This window comes from Etheostoma cragini, chromosome 15 (genome assembly GCF_013103735.1).
Source record: "Etheostoma cragini isolate CJK2018 chromosome 15, CSU_Ecrag_1.0, whole genome shotgun sequence".
NCBI lineage: Eukaryota > Metazoa > Chordata > Actinopteri > Perciformes > Percidae > Etheostoma > Etheostoma cragini.
In genome coordinates this window covers 20,379,186-20,387,292 of record NC_048421.1, presented here as the reverse complement: position 1 = coordinate 20,387,292, position 8,107 = coordinate 20,379,186, and the positions used below count along the sequence as shown (strand labels likewise).

The 8,107-nt window shown below is 40.1% G+C and overlaps 1 protein-coding gene across 1 annotated transcript in view; it reads left to right on the top strand.

Moving 5' to 3' along the window:
• The window catches only part of carhsp1 (calcium regulated heat stable protein 1), a 30,260-nt gene that overhangs the window by 12,845 nt on the left and 9,308 nt on the right, over window positions 1-8,107 (top strand). The gene's annotated exons all lie outside the window — the stretch shown is intronic.

Below are 8,107 nucleotides of genomic sequence, written 5' to 3'. Positions count from 1 at the left end.
AAACTGGAAAGAACAAATCACGCAAAAATGTTCACTCCTCCTTTTGGTCAGGTGTGTCTGAGGCGGGAGCAAGAAAGTAAATGCCGGCCTTGTGTGCTATGATTAATTGCAGTTAACACACACATTCATAATTTAATTTTTTACAGCAAATCCCACCCATAGCAGCTAAATCATTTTCCCGTCTGGTGATCGCACAGGATGAATGTGGCTGCTTCCTTTTTCCTGCTGTATGCAGGAAGTAGTGGTCATCAGGTTTTGTTGTGACACCCTGAGGAGAGAATAGAACTGCCGGAATGAGGGAAATTGGGGGAGAGAGGGGGAAAAGTGAACTTGGTGTAATGTACATTGTCATCCTCAAACTACAGCAAAGATGCCTTTTAAAATACTCTCTAACCAACCCTAACCCTACAAACTTGATAAAAGAAAGACATGCTGATTAACAGCTATTATGAGTTTCAACTTTAAGACAAAAGCTGCTTTTGAAGCCCAAAGGGATTCACACAGCTGTGGTGCAATGCATATCTTTTTTGTTTTGAGTCGGCTGATAGGATTTTAATTTCCATGAACTCCAAAAGTTCATAACAAAAGATGTGGTTATACAGTTTATTTTAAAATAGTTTGACTCCTCACCTACTCAAAACTAAAAGCACCCTTTTGAATAAATTACTCATTCAAATGAACTGTCTTTTTTTATGTTTATGTATGAATGAATCGTCCTCATCCACAAACATAGTAGAACACACAGATTGGGCCCCTAGAGCCCCTGACCACTTGTTTTTATATACAGTGAGTAAAATAAGTATTTGAACACTCTGCTATTTTCGTGTTCTCCCACTTAGAAATCATGGGGGGGTCTGAAAATGTCATTGTAGGTGTATGTCCACTGTGAGAGATAATAATCTAAAATAAAAAAATCCAGAAATCACAATGTATGATTTTTTAACTATTTATTTGTATGATACAGCTGCAAATAAGTATTTAAACACCTGTCTATCAGCTACAATTCTGACCCTAAAAGACCTGTTAGTTTGCCTTCAAAATGTCCACCTCCCCTCCATTTATTATCCTAAATTAGATGTACCTGTTTGAGGCACCTGTCCAACCCATACAATCAGTAAGAATCCAACTACTAACATGGCCAAGACCAAAGAGCTGTCCAAAGACACTAGAGACAAAATTGTACACCTCCACAAGGCTGGAAAGGGCTATGGGGAAACACATGGGACAAGGTGCATGCACTGTATTAAGGAGAGGATGACCGGGGCCATGTATTGCGAGATTTTTGGGAACAACCTCCTTCCCTCAGAGCATTGAAGATGGGTCGAGGCTGGGTCTTCCAACACGACAATGACCCAAAGCACACAGCCAGGATAACCATGGAGTGGCTCTGTAAGAAGCATATCAAGGTTCTGGCGTGGCCTAGCAAGTCTCCAGACCTAAATCCAATAGAGAATCTTTGGAGGGAGCTCAAACTCAGTGTTTCTCAGCGACAGCTTAGAAACCTCACTGATCTGTGAGGAGGAGTGGGCCAAAAAATCCCTTCTACAGTGTGTGCAAACCTGGTGAAAAACTACAAGAAACGTTTGACCTCTGTAATTGCAAACAAAAGCTGCTGTACCAAATATTAACATTGATGTCTGTCCCAGTGGACGCATCTAAGATGACAATTTCAGACCCCTCCATGACTTCTAAGTGGGGGAACTTGCAAAATAGCAGGGTGTTCAAATACCTTCCTCACTGTATATATAGATATTGATATCCAAAGTAGAGTTAGAAGCTGATTGAGAAGCTGATTGAGAAAGTCATTCACAACTGCCATAAGTGTGAAGAGCCACTTTTAGACATGCAGTAGACGACCGTTCCAAACGGGGCATGGCTAAACATGAAACAAATGGGTGATGTTAACAAAGCTGAAAATGTGCTAACGACAGGAAACAGCCTAATCGCTTGAAGCAGAGTGCTCTTGCACTTCTGCCATTAATGAATCCCTTCCCTAAGAACAAGTATTAAGGATTTAAGAAAAACACTCCAACAACAAACCGTAACGCAACTGCATTTTCAGATTGTGACACTTCTGCTTGTGACTTTTAAGACTAAGGTTGAATCTCATTTCTCTGTTTTACCCCTACCCCTTACCCCTTCCCTAAGGTTTTCTGCATTCACACAAGAGTAAGTGCTGTCCCCATACTCATTTTGACATAGGGCTAGGGGTAAGACAAAGGGGTATATGCGCCTTGGAACAGAGTGAGAACGCAAACTTAAATGTAACGGGTTTAATGCGCAACAATCAACAATAGCTGCCAGATCAACCTGAGAGACCCATAAATGTAAGTATTTTTGGGCTTAAATAATTGATTTAAAAATTACGACAGTCTTGTTTTGTGCTCTGTACACACATATGCACATATATACACTTGCAACTATGTTCTTAATCTAAACTTTAAAAAAAATTCTAGCTTGCTATACTAACGCTAAATGCTAATTGCTAACGTTACGTTACATTGCTGATTTGCACAACAGCCTGAATGGACTGTATACATGTCTACAGTTTTAACCATTAGCAGAGAATTTTATTTGCTATTGCTGCATAACACTACTTGCTTTGGAGAAATCGATACATGCTTTACAGATACCGTCCTGTGTCACACTAGGATGCATGAGGACGCAGCAGCTGATCCACTTTCGGGCTGAAAATGAGTAGAAGTTTCTTAAATCATGTGTTCATGTTGTCGACATTCATTATTTTATTGGTACTGTATTTTTGTAATCATTTGTAATTAATTCCTGTTTTTTCACTGATACGAGACACTGATGAAAGAAATGTGAGGGAAGGGTTACTGGCCAAAAGGCATCAGACTGGTCTGGAATATTAGAATAGCTGTAGTTTGTTTGTGGTCTTGTGTGTCTTTAGCTTTACACATTTGAGGCCCTTTTTATGTGTGTGACATGGAAGTAATGGTTCTAATAGTTGATAATGGTTCTGTAATATAATATATTTTTTTTAATGTTTTTGCCTGTTATCTTTAATGTATTGGGCAATAAAGACAGATTTTTGTTAGCAAAATGTTTTCATGGATATCAATGACATTCAAAACAGTGATAACTGAAACAGATATTCAACACATCATGCAGTGTGTATACACATGTGTATTTCAAACAGATCTAAGTACTACACAGACAAGAACATATGCCTCTGCACCACTAAAGTGAACATAAAATAACTATAAAATATATTAATGCATATGACACACTAATCGACATTTAGACACACTTGCAGGCAGCATCTTGGAAGTTTGTGATCAAAACTGTATGGTGATGTAATAACAAGTGGTGTCCCATTTCATGGATGGACGTTTTCACCCCTAGCCTTTACCCCTTGGTTCCAAGGGCTAAGGGATAGGGCTAAGATGGAGAAATGGGATTCAACCTGAGAGGAGTACTTCACCCTCAGAATTGTATATTGCTACTCAGTTTTGCCTTTAATACATGGAGCAAACTTTGAAAACTGATGTTTTGATATAGTTTTGCTGTTGTTGACCCCTATTACTTCAATGCATCAAGACTTTATATTATTGGTGACTTAATCAGCCTCAAAGACCCTGTTTTCCATGATAAATGATAGGTTCGCTCAGGCGACTTCATGAACAGGTAATAGTTACGCTCGGTGGAAGAGAGACGATGAGGCAACTCTTGACACATCAGGAAAGCAGACAGGAAATCCCAATTTGATTTAAATTTGGAAAAAGAGCAGCTGTATCCCAGTTATCTGGAACGGTAGGCTACATTTAAAATGGACATGACACCAGTGCTCCTTAAGAAATCAAGTCCAGGGAAGGAGGCTGCTGGTGCGTATTGCAGTGTGTCTGTTCAGCCTTCATGAATGTGTGCATGATTGAAATAAAGGAGATAATGCATTGACGCACATCAGAGGGTGACTCATCAAATTGTAGGATCAGGAGCATCTCTTTCCGTCACACAAACGCAAATCAAATTCACTTCCTCACTGTTCCCTATATGGTGTTTTAAACCATAAACTAAACTAAACTATATAGGAAAGGAATATATAGTGGAGTATATAGTGAAAGAAATTCACCACAAAGTATTCCAACACCACTACAAAATGGCAAGAGCGATCGTTTGAGAGAGACAGAGGATAAGAGAATAGAAAAGGCCTGAGGAGAAAAGATGTTAAATGAACAGTTTGAGTTCCTGTTCTGCTCCCTCTTCCTTATGTTTTTTTAAGCTACTATTTCTAAAATTGGACCATAGTGTTTTCTTACTTTTTGTTATCTTTTATCCTGATTGTCTAGAAGACTGTTTGATTGCATGGTCAGCTGCCACTACTAAGTGGCTGGTTGTTTCAATAAAAGCTTTCTGTGATATGAATTAAAAAAAAAATTAAAAAAAAAAATCATGGACTCCTGGTCCTTGGGGGCGAAACGCAGAGAGTCTCTCAGAAGGTTCCGATTTCCATGGAAAGTTCCTGCAGTCAAAAAGTGGTTGGATAAGTCTGAAAAGTGCTTGTTTAACCGTTAATTAAGGCTAATCATCAAATGAATGGGTTGAGTGTTGCAGAGAGTGGCAGACTGAAACACTGAACAGGTGAATGGAGTCTGCATGGATTCAACGTGCGTGTGTGTGTGTGTGTGTGTGTGTGTTTATACCTGTGTTTATGTTAGGATACACATCTAAGGTGACAGACACATCGGCATGTTATCATGTCTGACCTTCTTTTATAGTCTTCCTTATCTTTAACTCCTCATGCTGCTGCTTGTTTGTCTTCCTGTTTCACACCTCTAGTGACTCAGCTTTTCCTATCTCTTCATCCATGTCTAGCACACACTGTTTTTAATGCTTTTTACTGCAAGCCTTTCATCACTATTCTTTCATTACTGTTTCCACGTCTTTCTAAATTTTTTATAGTAAAAATAATTAGTATGATTTTTCTTTTTATATATATATATTCTTTTTCTGGACTCACCTTAACCCTCATGTTGTCCTCGGGTCATATTGACCGGTTTTCCTATATCTTGTGTCGTATGTACTTTTTAATTACTCAAAAACATAACATAACTCTTGTTATGAATTGATAAGGGGCGGCTGTGGGTCAGTGGTAGAGTGGTTGCCTGCCAATCGGAAGGTTGGTGGTTCGATCCCCGCCCCTGCAGTCATTGTCGAAGTGCCTTGGGCAAGGCACTGAACCCCGAGTTGCCCCCGGTGCTGCGCATCGGAGTGTGAATGTGTGTGAATGTTTATCTGATAAGCAGGTGGCACCTTGTACGGAAGCCCCGGCCACATGATGTTTGAATGTGTGTGAATGGTGAATGTTTCCTGTAGATGTAAAAGAGCTTTGAGCAGTTGTTAAGACTGGAAATGCGCTATATAAATACAGCACATATACATTTACATACTGCAAAAAAAATTGATGCCACTTAGTAGTACTTAGTACTTAATAGGAAGGCCTTTTATTTTATAAAGCGAGACGTATATGTATATATGTGTGTCTTTGTTTGGGGGGGGAAGGTAACCTGCAAATCAGGATACACCACATGCAGAACGCTTTTGAAGCGGGGGGGGGGGCCTGTTTTTCTGCCCAGAACAATTCTTTATGTTGGTCCACACCAGCTACGGAAACATATGATTTCTATTCACTGGAGTGGTGATGAGTTGTAGATTGGAGAGCGCGCACCCGGCTACTTAACGAGGCCGAATGGAACCGAGTAACCGCTCGGGTACATGTAATCAAACAGTCTTGGTTCTCGGCAAGTTTGAGTTATTCACCAAGCCTTGTTCCTAGTGCTTCTTGTTCATGGCAAGTCACACATTATCGATGGGGAAGTACATCACATACAATCATACTATCTTGGTAGTAATGTTAAGTTGAATGTTAGAGAAGTGAATGTTGCAGGCTGCATGGTAGGTAGGCTGTCACAAGGAGACTGCACACCTCGCTACTGATTAAGTTTCAACCAATTCCCAGACGCCTTTATGTCTCGTGTATCCCACAGGCCAAGTAAGCGCCCGTTCCAAACAGGCACATTTTCAATAGTTAATTGGCAAAATTCTTGACGGCAACACCAAAGACAGTTTGCAAAGATTCCCTGCCTGCATCCTCAGTCCCGGACAGCAACCTAAATGAAGAGGGCGATGAAATGTTCAAAGTGATAGATTACCAACCACAAGCAAGTTTCAAGTTGATTTTTATACCGGATAAACTAATATTAACTGCTCCTTGAAAAGCAGGAAATCAAAAAAATAAAATAATAAGAATAATAAAATTGTTACAATATGACTGGGAAAATGGTCAGCAGGAATGACGAGTAGTGTCTGGACGTTGTAGTTGGGTGGCTGAAACATGGCAAAAGAAATCGTTCTGGCTCTTTATAGCAGCATGCAGTATAGAGTAAGTCTTCCATGCTAAATCTGTACACCTTATCATGTTTTTCCGGCCTCCCTCAAGCATTATCTCTTGCTTATCTTTCAATTTTCCTTTCATTGTCCTGCTTCATCAGTGCTCCTCCTAAAGACCCTCTCTCTCTCCCTGTAGTTCTAAACCAGCCATTTTCCCTTTGCGCCTGTTAATGGTTTGTGTTTCTGGTTGTATTTAGTCTCCTCTCTTTAGTAATTTTAATCGTTGGTGTGTTTCAGTTGATTCCCATCCTCATTAGTTGTATGATTGGTGCTTGTCGAGGTGTAAATAAAGGACTGGTGAGTGAATGCAGGCATATTGCCATCATGTGTTTTGGATGTTATTATCATATTGTCGGTGTACATTTTTGTTGTTGAATAAAACGTCCCCAAATTCACAAATACAGTAGTGTTCAGAATAATAGCAATGTGTTTGAAAAGTGAATGAAGCTCAAAATCCTTAGAACAATTTTTAAGTCAATAATATCAATGCATTAGGAAGACTGCACATTCAATTCCAAGTCAAAACTTGACCAAATGGATCAGGTTTGTGTTCTACCTTTACAGAAAGTGAAGAAAAAGGAATATTAGGCTGTTAAAAAATAGTAGTATTTGCATTTCATTGAACATTAAATGTAAAATAAATAATTTAAAAAGCTGTTTCTTCCCTGACTGACAGACTGTGAACAGCACATTTTCATAATCTTCATGTTTTTTTTAAAGCTCTTTTTATTGAGAAATATAGATTATAAACCGAGACATTAATACAGGTACACAATTTTTTTTTTTCTTACACACAAAACACAATTAAGAAAAAACCTTGTCTGTATTGTTAAAAGAAGGATTAACAATATGGTTGGTCACCAGGATGGTCACTTACTACACCCTCATTCATGTGAGAGTAACAACTGACATTTGTACACACACTCACACGCACAACCAGCCTATGTAAGCAGAAACGGCGTACGTTTTTATTTGCATGTAGAGCAGGGAAGTGAGATCCCATCACAAGTGCTCACTCAAGATGCATTTGGAGACACATTGTGCTGTCAGGTGGGAACACCGTACCTAAACCTGTCCACTTGTGATCGGATCACACAGATGGGATTTTAATACTAGGTGAAAATGCGGCCTAAGTGAGAATGTGTATGTGTGGATTGTCAGTCCCAGCCGTGCTCCCCTCCAGCCGCAAGCTGTCCAGAGAGGCTGTGATTACATTACCATCATGTCTATCGAGTTAAGATGGATCAGATGCTATGCTCACTCTGCTCTGTGCTTTGAAACTATAAAATGTATTCTGGCTCCCGTTGCTGACGTGTGTAGCTGCATGAATGCTCCAAAAACCTTCCTGGATGAATGTAACCTTAATAAAGTTAAAATGAAAAGAGTCTTAACATCTGTAAGCCTGGTGCTTACAGTTCTTGTGCTCGATTTCCTCAGTTTGTTGCTATTACGCATCCTGGTCCATTATAACAAACACCGGTGACGCTAACGTTACGTGTGGCCACTGTTCTGACTCTTGTGCCTGGGTCGGTTTTCCAGCGGTTTAGTAAACTGCCTTTAGCGTCTTTAGCGCCGGAGTTGAGTGCTGACCTGGATGGTTGCTGGGGGCTGACTGTGGATGTGTCCCCGGGAGGGGGCTGCAAGGATAGAGGATGGTTGCTAGCTGGCTGGGGGCTGACTGGGGTAGTGTCCCTGG